The sequence below is a fragment of the Schistocerca americana genome, unplaced genomic scaffold, assembly GCF_021461395.2.
Source record: "Schistocerca americana isolate TAMUIC-IGC-003095 unplaced genomic scaffold, iqSchAmer2.1 HiC_scaffold_47, whole genome shotgun sequence".
Taxonomy (NCBI): Eukaryota; Metazoa; Arthropoda; class Insecta; order Orthoptera; family Acrididae; genus Schistocerca; species Schistocerca americana.
Genome location: NW_025726203.1, coordinates 220,001 through 232,500, shown reverse-complemented (window position 1 = coordinate 232,500; position 12,500 = coordinate 220,001).

The following is a 12,500-nucleotide window of genomic DNA, read 5'->3' as shown; positions in this document are numbered from 1 at the left end:
TCTAAGAAGAAAAGTAATCGCTGACAGCACGAAGGATGTCACGCGACTAGTTAGCAGGCTAGAGTCTCGTTCGTTATCGGAATTAACCAGACAAATCGCTCCACCAACTAAGAACGGCCATGCACCACCACCCACCGAATCAAGAAAGAGCTATCAATCTGTCAATCCTTCCGGTGTCCGGGCCTGGTGAGGTTTCCCGTGTTGAGTCAAATTAAGCCGCAGGCTCCACTCCTGGTGGTGCCCTTCCGTCAATTCCTTTAAGTTTCAGCTTTGCAACCATACTTCCCCCGGAACCCAAAAGCTTTGGTTTCCCGGAGGCTGCCCGCCGAGTCATCGGAGGAACTGCGGCGGATCGCTGGCTGGCATCGTTTATGGTTAGAACTAGGGCGGTATCTGATCGCCTTCGAACCTCTAACTTTCGTTCTTGATTAATGAAAACATACTTGGCAAATGCTTTCGCTTCTGTTCGTCTTGCGACGATCCAAGAATTTCACCTCTAACGTCGCAATACGAATGCCCCCGCCTGTCCCTATTAATCATTACCTCGGGTTCCGAAAACCAACAAAATAGAACCGAGGTCCTATTCCATTATTCCATGCACACAGTATTCAGGCGGGCTTGCCTGCTTTAAGCACTCTAATTTGTTCAAAGTAAACGTGCCGGCCCACCGAGACACTCACTCAAGAGCACCCTGGTAGGATTGCAACGGGGTCCGCCTCGGGACGCACGAGCACGCACGAGGCGCGTCGCACGCCTTCAGCTCGCCCCACCGGCAGGACGTCCCACGATACATGCCAGTTAAACACCGACGGGCGGTGAACCAACAGCGTGGGACACAAATCCAACTACGAGCTTTTTAACCGCAACAACTTTAATATACGCTATTGGAGCTGGAATTACCGCGGCTGCTGGCACCAGACTTGCCCTCCAATAGATACTCGTTAAAGGATTTAAAGTGTACTCATTCCGATTACGGGGCCTCGGATGAGTCCCGTATCGTTATTTTTCGTCACTACCTCCCCGTGCCGGGAGTGGGTAATTTGCGCGCCTGCTGCCTTCCTTGGATGTGGTAGCCGTTTCTCAGGCTCCCTCTCCGGAATCGAACCCTGATTCCCCGTTACCCGTTACAACCATGGTAGGCGCAGAACCTACCATCGACAGTTGATAAGGCAGACATTTGAAAGATGCGTCGCCGGTACGAGGACCGTGCGATCAGCCCAAAGTTATTCAGAGTCACCAAGGCAAACGGACCGGACGAGCCGACCGATTGGTTTTGATCTAATAAAAGCGTCCCTTCCATCTCTGGTCGGGACTCTGTTTTTTTTTTTTTTTTTTTTTTTTTTTTTTTTTTTTTTTTTTTTTTTTTTTAAAAAAAAAAAAAAAAAAAATTTCTTTATTCCATTAAATTATTTCTTACATATTAACCCACCACCTAATACATTAGTGGGTCTTAATTCTCTACATTACATTTTTATTGAATATTAGCAGCATTTATACTTCTATTCTAGTGTTAGTAACTTACTTGCTACAGGAACTAAGAGTTAGTTTCTTTGTTGGGTAAGATCTACTTTTACTCTTGCTAACTAATCTAGGAACTACCTCCTGCAGCGTTACAGGCGTGCCAGATGTTTGTATAAACCTACTGTGTGGCCGTGCCCACTGAGCTAATCCCAGTGAGCATGCCCCTGGCACTGGGCTGGCCTTTTGAAGATCGCTGCAGGTTCTGTTAAGATTTTCTGTCTACTATATACTTAAGGTCTAACTATTGCTAAGTCATGATCGGTGCGCAAATGTCGAATCCGGGTGTTGGCGCTCCCTCCCCCTGTTCCGGAGCGTGGCGGATTCCTACCGTCACGGCGATTGGCCAGTCCACGCCCCGGCGGAATGGGATGGGTCGCCTTCAGTCATGTCATGTCCGGTTGTTCAAGTGTTTTCCCTTAAATATTCCCGCAGGACCTTTGCTGATACCTCGCTGGCAAGGCGGTTTACTATGTTGAATGTGGTGGGATCTCTGATTAACTGATACGTATTGTTGTGAGGCAACTGGTTTCTTAGGTCACTGGCTACATCATCGAAGATGGGGCACTCATAGATCACGTGGTCCGGAGTACCCCATTCAGCTCCGCAGTCACACGAGGGGGTAGCCCTTTTCCCGAATCGGCATAGATATGCCGGATACGGTCCATGTCCTGTGAGGAAGTGCAACAGTCCCTTACTTGGCTGGAAATGCGATAGTTGGAAACGTTCTTTAATATTTGGGAGCAGCTGGTAAGTCCTTCGGCCTGTTGTGTCAGCATCCCAGAGTTCTTGCCATAACTCTTCTCCTCTCCTCTTAATGGCAAACTTGTCCCCCACCCGCACTCCCAAGATACTTTCAGTCTTATCTATGTCTCCCCTTTTAACCCAGTACCAGGCTGCCTGTTCCCGGATTTTGATATCCAGGGGACACACCCCCATAAGTACTAGTAGTGCCCCTCCCGGAGATGTTCTGTACGCTCCGATGGAGCGCAAAAGCATGTTGCGTTGCACCCTCCTCACAGACATAGCGGGCACAACCCTCGTGAGCCTGTGTGCCCACACTCCGGAGCCGTAACCCATGATAGAGACAAGAATGGTATTGTGATATAGCTTAATGAGTTCTGGTGGGAGATGAAATCTACTGTGTCCTATTGTGATTAAGTTGTTTAGAGCTTCGAGTGATTTTTGTGTTGCTGATTCTATATGTTTGGCGAAATTCCACCTTTCATCGATTATAACCCCTAAATACCGGGCCTCACGACGCCGAATCACTGGTGAGCCCTCGATTCTTACTGTTGGATTTCTGGCCAATTGGCCTTTCAGTAATAGGTATGTAGACTTGTTAGGCGCAATGGTCATTTTCGTGTTCTGGCACCACTGCGTGAGAATTGATAATGTCCTATTGATTTTGGGTTCGAGGTCCTCGCGACTTCGGCCGCCAACCAGCAGAAGGAGGTCGTCAGCGTAAGCTATCGCCTCTAGCACATCCACACTGTTTTCCAAGCTCTCCAGAAGAGGCTCCATATTTATGTCCCAAAAGAGTGGCCCCAGGACAGAGCCCTGTGGACACCCCTTCGTGACCTTCTTGCCTATTCGCTCGCTAGGGGACGATAGCCAGACCTCTCTTTCCATACAATAGCTCCTGAGACAGCCGTATAGCGGCCCTGGACACTCCTTCTCCCGCAGGCAGGAGAAGAGCGAAGGCCACCACAGGTTGTCAAAGGCGCCACTGATATCCACCATGATGCCAACTATGTACTTGTGCGGAGACGACCCACAGACCTCGGATGCGAGGGCAATTGCGTCACACGCAGATCGCCCCTGCCGAAAACCGAATTGCCTGTCACTCATCCCGCACAGCACTCGGTGTGCTGTCAGTCTGTCAGCCAGTAACTTCTCCAGCAGTTTGCCCAACAGGTCCAACAGACAAATGGGTCTGTAAGATTTTGCTTCTTTAGGGTCTTTGTCTTGCCCCTTTTTGATGATTACAACGTTGGCCTGCTTCCAGATTTTAGGGAATGTTCTAAGGCGCAGGGCCTCATTGTAAATTCTTGCTAAAGGTGTCACTAGTTGAGGAGCGAGGTACTGCACCACCTCCGCGATGATGCCGTCTGGTCCTGGGGCCTTTCCTTTCTTTAGCGATTTAATGTGGGCTGCAACTTCTTCTTCAGAGAAAGGGTACACCATGATGTTATTCTCATAGTCTGCTTGCAGAGCCTGCCTAATTAGGCGTTGTTCTTCTGTGTCCTCTTCCTCTTCATCATCAGGGAGGAGTTGGTGGAGAAGGACCTCAGCAGTTTCCTGCCAAGACCCAGTCATCCGATTTCCATCCCTGATTGTGGAAAGCACCATTGGCGACCTGATTTTTTCCCTTACTATTTTGTAAGGAGTGCCCCAGGGATCAATAGCCAATTGGCTGTGCACATATTTTTTCCAGCTTTCCAGCCTGACTGTTCGCAGTTCTTTCTGAAACTGCTCTTTGGCTTCCCTATATGTTTGCAGCCATCTTTGTTTTTCTTCCCAGACGACACTTCGCTGGTAATACCTCCTCGCCCTCCTGACAGACTGACGCATCTGCCCTAGTTCCGCAGACCATGGTGATGGAGAAGCCGCAACGGCTCTCCTCCTGGTTGGTACAGCAGCCTTTACCGCCCTGGTGAGAGCGCCCACCAGTTCTTCGGCGTGTTTGTTGACGTCATCGTCATCTTCCGGCCATGTCGGAGGGTCAAACTCTCCTGCGAGACGCTCCCAATTGGTCCTGTTATAATTTAGTTGTACTTCCCACCCTATGTCCCAGTGGCGCTCCTGATCTGTGATTGTGAATGTGATCAGGTTGTGATCGCTGGTAGTGTCCCCGTCAGTAACAGTCCAGTTTTGTATATTGGCAGCGATATTGGCTGTCATCATTGTGATGTCAATATTGGTTCCATTCCCTCCCCCTCCTGTGTAGGTGGGGGGGTTTCCAGGTCTGTTGGCAATGAGGAGTTGCAGAGACATAATAGTCTCTTCCAGCTTGCTTCCCCTTTCATCTCGAGTGCCACTGTGCCATAGGGGGGATTTGGCGTTCACGTCCGCCACCACAACTGCCTTTCTGCCCCTCAGCACCGTTGCCACCTGCGTAAGTTGGTCAAGGTACAGGTCAATTTCTGTACCGTACTGAAAGTACATATTTATTAAATATATGACGCCATTTGGTGACTGCAGTTCAATAACATTGCAGTGGTCGTCCGAGAGGTGTGAGAGCACTGTTGCCCTCAGTGCCTTGTTGATTATTATGATGGTGGCTTTCGGATCGTCTCCAAAACTTACTACTTGCCAGCTCATGGCAGCGTAGGCTATGTTCCCCGCAAGAGAGTATGGCTCCTGCAAACAGAGCACGTCAAGACTCCTCTCCTCCACCACTCTCCGAAGTTCCTGCATGACCAGTCTACTATTGTGTGCGTTTAGCTGTCCTATCTTTATTTCTGTAACTATGGGAAATATGTGTGCACATATGATTCTGGGAAGGTTTTTGTCCAGTTGTAAGCTATTCTCCCATTGGATAGGACAGACTGATTATATATTTCCTCTAAATTAAAGGTTTCATTTCTTCTCTCAAACACCTTTCTTACTAGGTCACGCAGGGCGCCGAAGTCAGTGGGGAGATTCATTGTCTTTAGTTGTACCCTGTCTACAGCCTCCATGGCCGAGAAGGTGACCTTGCGCCCGTATCTATGTCCTACCCGCACTAGATGTCGCAGTGCGGTGGTTAGGACAGCCGGCTCCTCCAGGCGGGATAATTGTAGGGAATGCTCGAGATTGGGATATATTCTGACCGGATCAACCACTGTTCTCACAGCTTTTGGTTGTCTCGAGTCAGTATTCACATTGGTGCTATTTATTTGTGTATTTGTACTGGTAACTGTATTGACCTGCACCGGCAGTTCTAGCACAGGACTCCCTTGAACGAATGCCGGTCGGCCCACCGTTACAGGACGCCTGTCGCGAGTTGCCTGATTTCCTGGCGCTTGCGATCCCCAGCAGTAGGGAGAGGGGGCTGCCACTTGTTCTTGAGAGTCCGTTTGGACGCACGCATCTTTCATTTTCTTTCTACCATCACTTCCTTCTGCAAGTGCTGCAAGAAATTGTTTGAACAGGGCTGCCCTTGCCGCATCCCTTCTCCTCTTGCATGGGGATTTTCTTTTAGGCATCCTGGGTGCTGTATTTGGCTCAGCCATAATCAGTTCTTGATATTAGCCTCTGCTCAAGCATCCTGTACGTCGGGCAGTTACGACCGGAGGCATTGCAAGTCTTTTTGCCTCTCTTTATACATGGGATACAAATTGCCGGATTTTTGCAGTTTTTCCTGATGTGATTTTCTTCTCCACACCTGGAGCAAGCCGACTTCCTCTCACAGTACTTGTGTACATGATCAAGATCTCCGCAATTATGGCAGCGAGGTACCACCAAGAAGTCCCGCACATTTATGGCGTGGAAGCCAATGTAAATCTTACCCATTGAGGTTAATTTTTTCCACATCTGGCCAGAAACTTCTGCTACGTGATGCACAACGTCTTTGTCTCTTGGCCCTGTTTTGAATTTAAGTTTAAATTCATTTTTGAAGTCCTCAGCACTTATATCGTCAAAATTTTGATTACGAATTGTTTCTTGAAGTTCATTATTTTCAAATGTGACCGGAATGTCGTACATAATTACAAGCGGATTTCTCTTTTTCGGGGGTTCACATTTAACGGCTTTGCACAGTTTTTGGTTGTTGAGTATTTTGTTTCGGTCATCTACTGTTGCCACATCAACTATCACAACATTCTTTGTGGCTTTTACTTTGTTGACTTTAATTTTATCCTTTACAGGATTGATCGTTGTTGTGAATATCTCCTGCACTTTTTTTGTGTCTTGACCGGGTAATGGTCGCAAAAAGACAGCAGTATCTGGTCTTTGTGATACTTTTACAATTGTATCTCTAGTAGTTTGGCTCTTAGGTGTCGTTTGAGCGACTACATTGGCCCATGACTTTATTGGCTGCTTGCGCAGCCTTTCATTCTCTTTCTGCAGTTCTTCAACCCGCCCCTCAAGCTTCGCATGAGCAATAGCCCAGGAGGCGAGTTCATTTTTTAACGTCAAGATCGCAGCCTGGCTGATCTTGCCATTTTTCACATTGGCTTCCAGGTATTGTGTGATCCTGGCATGCCTGTCACTGATACTTTCCTCGGTCTGCCCCGTGCCCCCTGATGGGGAGGGAACAGTAAGCAAAGAAGCCCTCGAAGGCGCACATGACTCGCTTGTCTCTGACTCGGCCATATTGTAGACAAGCGAAAAAAGGATTGGGAGCCCGTCTCTTGCCCCGGACCGGCTCCTCTGGCATGGGGGGGGACTCTTGCAGCTCGCCCACCGACCTCGCCCCTAGGTCAAGGGCACTCCAGAGCTGCAGGGTTCAGCGCGCCGTTGCCAGCGCACTGGTCCCCGTCGAAGGCCTCGTCGTCGACGATTTCACTCGACGCTCCTCGGCAAGTGCACCCCGCACTCCGGAGAGGCGGATGCACCCCTCGCCCTTCGCCGCCTACTAGCCCGAGTTTCCACCTGAAGGCCAAGGACCCACTCCTACTCAGGTGGTGGGTCGGTCCCCCAGTCGTTCGGCGGTCTGGGCCCATCTAACCTAGCCCAGGCGATGTCACCACCTCCTGGGTTTGGCAGAACACGCCCCGGTTACCCAGGGGCGCGGCGAAGCACCCTTGCCGACTCGCGCCGCGATCCCACGCCGACAAACGAGGTCGCCGGCATGCAGAGCACCTGCTGGTCTGTGCCCTGCGAACAGAAAGGGACTGGTGTTCGGTCCCTCGACACAGCTCCCCCTGTGCCACGCACCCTTCGCTTTCGCATCGGGTTGGGTCGCAGCTCTCCCTTTTGACGCAAGGCAGAATGCCGAGCTTGACGTCTGGCACCACGGGAAGGCGGAAAGAGCCACTTGGGAAGGAGAGGCTGTAAGAGACGCTTCACTTCCCCGAGTGAGGACTGCCGCGGCACGCCCGACTGGAAAGCGATACGCCCCAGTGCGAGCCTCCGTGCCTTACGGCGCGCCGGCAACGGGCGGGCCCGCGCCGAAACGCGCCGTCAAGCGACTGACCACACGCCAGACTCGGGACTCTGTTTGCATGTATTAGCTCTAGAATTACCACAGTTATCCAAGTAACGTGGGTACGATCTAAGGAACCATAACTGATTTAATGAGCCATTCGCGGTTTCACCTTAATGCGGCTTGTACTGAGACATGCATGGCTTAATCTTTGAGACAAGCATATGACTACTGGCAGGATCAACCAGGGAGCTGCGTCAACTAGAGCTGAGCAGCCGGCCGCCTGGGAGTGTGTCCCGGGGGCCCGCGCGAACACGCAAGCGTCCGCTCAATTATTCTGCAAACAGGAGGAGGCTGAGCTCCCCTGCACCATACACCTCGAAACCCTCTCAGGTCCCGGCGGCGCGCAGCGCCGTCCTAAGTACTTGGTCGGGTTCGAGAGAGGCGCAATCGCCCGGAGTTTGGCGAGTAGACGCTTTAGGTGCGACCACCCGTGCTCCCAACTGAGCTTGCCGCTGCCGACAGAGGCCCGGGAGCGTGCTGTCGTGGCATTGCCGGCGGGAGACAACACGCGCCACCTACGGTGACCGGCAGCTCCAACGCCAGCGCCACAGAAGGACAAAAGCCCCACTTGGGTGCCGAAGCGAACTCTCCCAGCACAGCGCACGCGCCAACACGTCCGCACAGCTGCGATACAAACCACCTGCGAGAACCGCAGAGGCGACCGAGCAGCAGACGGCGTCGCGGCGCCGAGCGCCGGGCGGCGGCGCATCCTCAGCGCACACAGTCCTCAATCGGACCAGCACACTGCAGATGTCCACCGCGCTTCGCACCGGGCCCGCGAGGACCTACTTTGGCCGCACGGCGCCGCGTGCAGGGTGCGCCGGCGCGCAGCTGCGCCGCCTGCCGCCTCCGTCGGCCGGCGCGCCTGCCACTGGCCGCCCCCACCAGCCGGCTGTAGCGCGTGCGCCCACGCACCGCGCGGCCAGCACGCCGGGAGGCCCCCCCTCACCGGCCGGGGACGGTCCCACCCAGCCACCGCCGCGTATCGCTTCACACCCAGATGCCATTCACGTTCGTGGGCATGGTGGGTATCGCTGGAACAACCGGTTGGTAGCTCAACCGATCGTCGCCATCACTGATTCACCTCTAGCGAGAACAACCGCACCACAACGGTTTACCAGTTGTTCATTTGCGTAACGTCACCAGCAAACGTAGGCGTCCATCGCCATTTGCAAATTCAACGATTGTTGCATGCCTGTGTCAGGTGTCACGACACACTATGTCTGCCCACATACACGCAACAACATGTGCACGCTTCGCGAACACGTGGAAGGTGGCCCCCGTACGTATGCGATGTCCATTGCGCGAACGACTGTCAACCGGCCTCTGTCGCATGTCGCAGATGTGGAACGCAGTGCACCATGCTATCACGGTGTGTGAGAAGAGACGACTACGTCTGACAACACGCGCCACTACATCAACAGACGGCTCATGCTGATCGCCATCCAGGGCATACCACACTGCAATCCAGCTCTTATAGGGAGACGACACGTAGCTGAGTGCACAACATTTGGACCGCATGGTTCGCCGTTGTTGGCGCAGTCGTTGTACGGTCACATGTACCACGATGTATCATTCAGTACATGAGGACCAATGTGCAGTACAGTGTGTGATTTGGACGTACAACATCAGCGGACAGTTGACACAGGCCGTACCACAGCGTAGGCTAAGTGCTTCGCCATGCAAATGCCAATGAACAACTGCAAATGCCAATGAACAACTGCAAAGGGCATTGAGCATGTACGTCCTGCTGCCATCCACATTACAGTGTATAGCTGCAAGGTGTTTAACATGAAGCGATACACTGGGGACCGGGCAGTGCGAGTAGCAAACTATATTGCGGGGGTTGCAGTTAGGCAACACTACACTAATTTAACGCGTCGTATGACAATTACAGAGCAGGTTAAGGCCCAACGTGTGTTGGGTTAAGGCCCAACGTGTGTTGGGTTAAGGCCCAACGTGTGTTGGGTTAAGGCCCAACGTGTGTTGGGTTAAGGCCCAACGTGTGTTGGGTTAAGGCCCAACGTGTGTTGGGTTAAGGCCCAACGTGTGTTGGGTTAAGGCCCAACGTGTGTTGGGTTAAGGCCCAACGTGTGTTGGGTTAAGGCCCAACGTGTGTTGGGTTAAGGCCCAACGTGTGTTGGGTTAAGGCCCAACGTGTGTTGGGTTAAGGCCCAACGTGTGTTGGGTTAAGGCCCAACGTGTGTTGGGTTAAGGCCCAACGTGTGTTACGTTACGGCGCAACGTGGGTTGCGTTACGGCGCAACGTAGGTTACGTTACGGCGCAACGTAGGTTACGTTAAGGCGCAACGTAGGTTACGTTAAGGCGCAACGTAGGTTACGTTAAGGCGCAACGTAGGTTACGTTAAGGCGCAACGTAGGTTACGTTAAGGCGCAACGTAGGTTACATTAAGGCGCAATATAGGTTACATTAAGGCGCAATATAGGTTACATTAAGGCGCAATATAGGTTACATTAAGGCGCAATATAGGTTACGTTAAGGCGCAATATAGGTTACGTTAAGGCGCAATATAGGTTACGTTAAGGCGCAATATAGGTTACGTTAAGGCGCAATATAGGTTACGTTAAGGCGCAATATAGGTTAGGTTAAGGCGCAATATAGGTTAGGTTAAGGCGCAATATAGGTTAGGTTAAGGCGCAATATAGGTTACGTTAAGGCGCAATATAGGTTACGTTAAGGCGCAATATAGGTTAGGTTAAGGCGCAATATAGGTTAGGTTAAGGCGCAATATAGGTTAGGTTAAGGCGCAATATAGGTTAGGTTAAGGCGCAATATAGGTTACGTTAAGGCGCAATATAGGTTAGGTTAAGGCGCAATATAGGTTAGGTTAAGGCGCAATATAGGTTAGGTTAAGGCGCAATATAGGTTAGGTTAAGGCGCAATATAGGTTAGGTTAAGGCGCAATATAGGTTAGGTTAAGGCGCAATATAGGTTACGTTAAGGCGCAATATAGGTTACGTTAAGGCGCAATATAGGTTAGGTTAAGGCGCAATATAGGTTACGTTAAGGCGCAATATAGGTTACGTTAAGGCGCAATACAGGTTACGTTAAGGCGCCATACAGGTTAGGTTAAGGCGCCATACAGGTTAGGTTAAGGCGCAATACAGGTTAGGTTAAGGCGCAATACAGGTTAGGTTAAGGCGCAATACAGGTTAGGTTAAGGCGCAATACAGGTTAGGTTAAGGCGCAATACAGGTTAGGTTAAGGCGCAATACAGGTTAGGTTAAGGCGCAATACAGGTTAGGTTAAGGCGCAATACAGGTTAGGTTAAGGCGCAATACAGGTTAGGTTAAGGCGCAATACAGGTTAGGTTAAGGCGCAATACAGGTTAGGTTAAGGCGCAATACAGGTTAGGTTAAGGCGCAATACAGGTTAGGTTAAGGCGCAATACAGGTTAGGTTAAGGCGCAATACAGGTTAGGTTAAGGCGCAATACAGGTTAGGTTAAGGCGCAATACAGGTTAGGTTAAGGCGCAATACAGGTTAGGTTAAGGCGCAATACAGGTTAGGTTAAGGCGCAATACAGGTTAGGTTAAGGCGCAATACAGGTTAGGTTAAGGCGCAATACAGGTTAGGTTAAGGCGCAATACAGGTTAGGTTAAGGCGCAATACAGGTTAGGTTAAGGCGCAATACAGGTTAGGTTAAGGCGCAATACAGGTTAGGTTAAGGCGCAATACAGGTTAGGTTAAGGTACGACATAGGTTAGGTTAAGGTACGACATAGGTTAGGTTAAGGTACGACATAGGTTAGGTTAAGGTACGACATAGGTTAGGTTAAGGTACGACATAGGTTAGGTTACGGTACGACATAGGTTAGGTTACGGTACGACATAGGTTAGGTTACGGTACGACATAGGTTAGGTTACGGTACGACATAGGTTAGGTTACGGTACGACATAGGTTAGGTTACGGTACGACATAGGTTAGGTTACGGTACGACATAGGTTAGGTTACGGTACGACATAGGTTAGGTTACGGTACGACATAGGTTAGGTTACGGTACGACATAGGTTAGGTTACGGTACGACATAGGTTAGGTTACGGTACGACATAGGTTAGGTTACGGTACGACATAGGTTAGGTTACGGTACGACATAGGTTAGGTTACGGTACGACATAGGTTAGGTTACGGTACGACATAGGTTAGGTTACGGTACGACATAGGTTAGGTTACGGTACGACATAGGTTAGGTTACGGTACGACATAGGTTAGGTTACGGTACGACATAGGTTAGGTTACGGTACGACATATGTTAGGTTACGGTACGACATAGGTTAGGTTACGGTACGACATAGGTTAGGTTACGGTACGACATAGGTTAGGTTACGGTACGACATAGGTTAGGTTACGGTACGACATAGGTTAGGTTACGGTACGACATAGGTTAGGTTACGGTACGACATAGGTTAGGTTACGGTACGATATAGGTTAGGTTACGGTACGATATAGGTTAGGTTACGGTACGATATAGGTTAGGTTACGGTACGATATAGGTTAGGTTACGGTACGATATAGGTTAGGTTACGGTACGATATAGGTTAGGTTACGGTACGATATAGGTTAGGTTACGGTACGATATAGGTTAGGTTACGGTACGATATAGGTTAGGTTACGGTACGATATAGGTTAGGTTACGGTACGATATAGGTTAGGTTACGGTACGATATAGGTTAGGTTAAGGTACACATTGTTGTAAGGAAAGGTTTAATGGGGGGCGGGGCGGCCGGTTTGTTGATTGTGATTATAGTAAGTGGATGCCTGCGGCATCATCTGATTTGCCACGTCAGGATGCACCTTTGGCTCATGACAGGCGGCGCTCTCATTCCA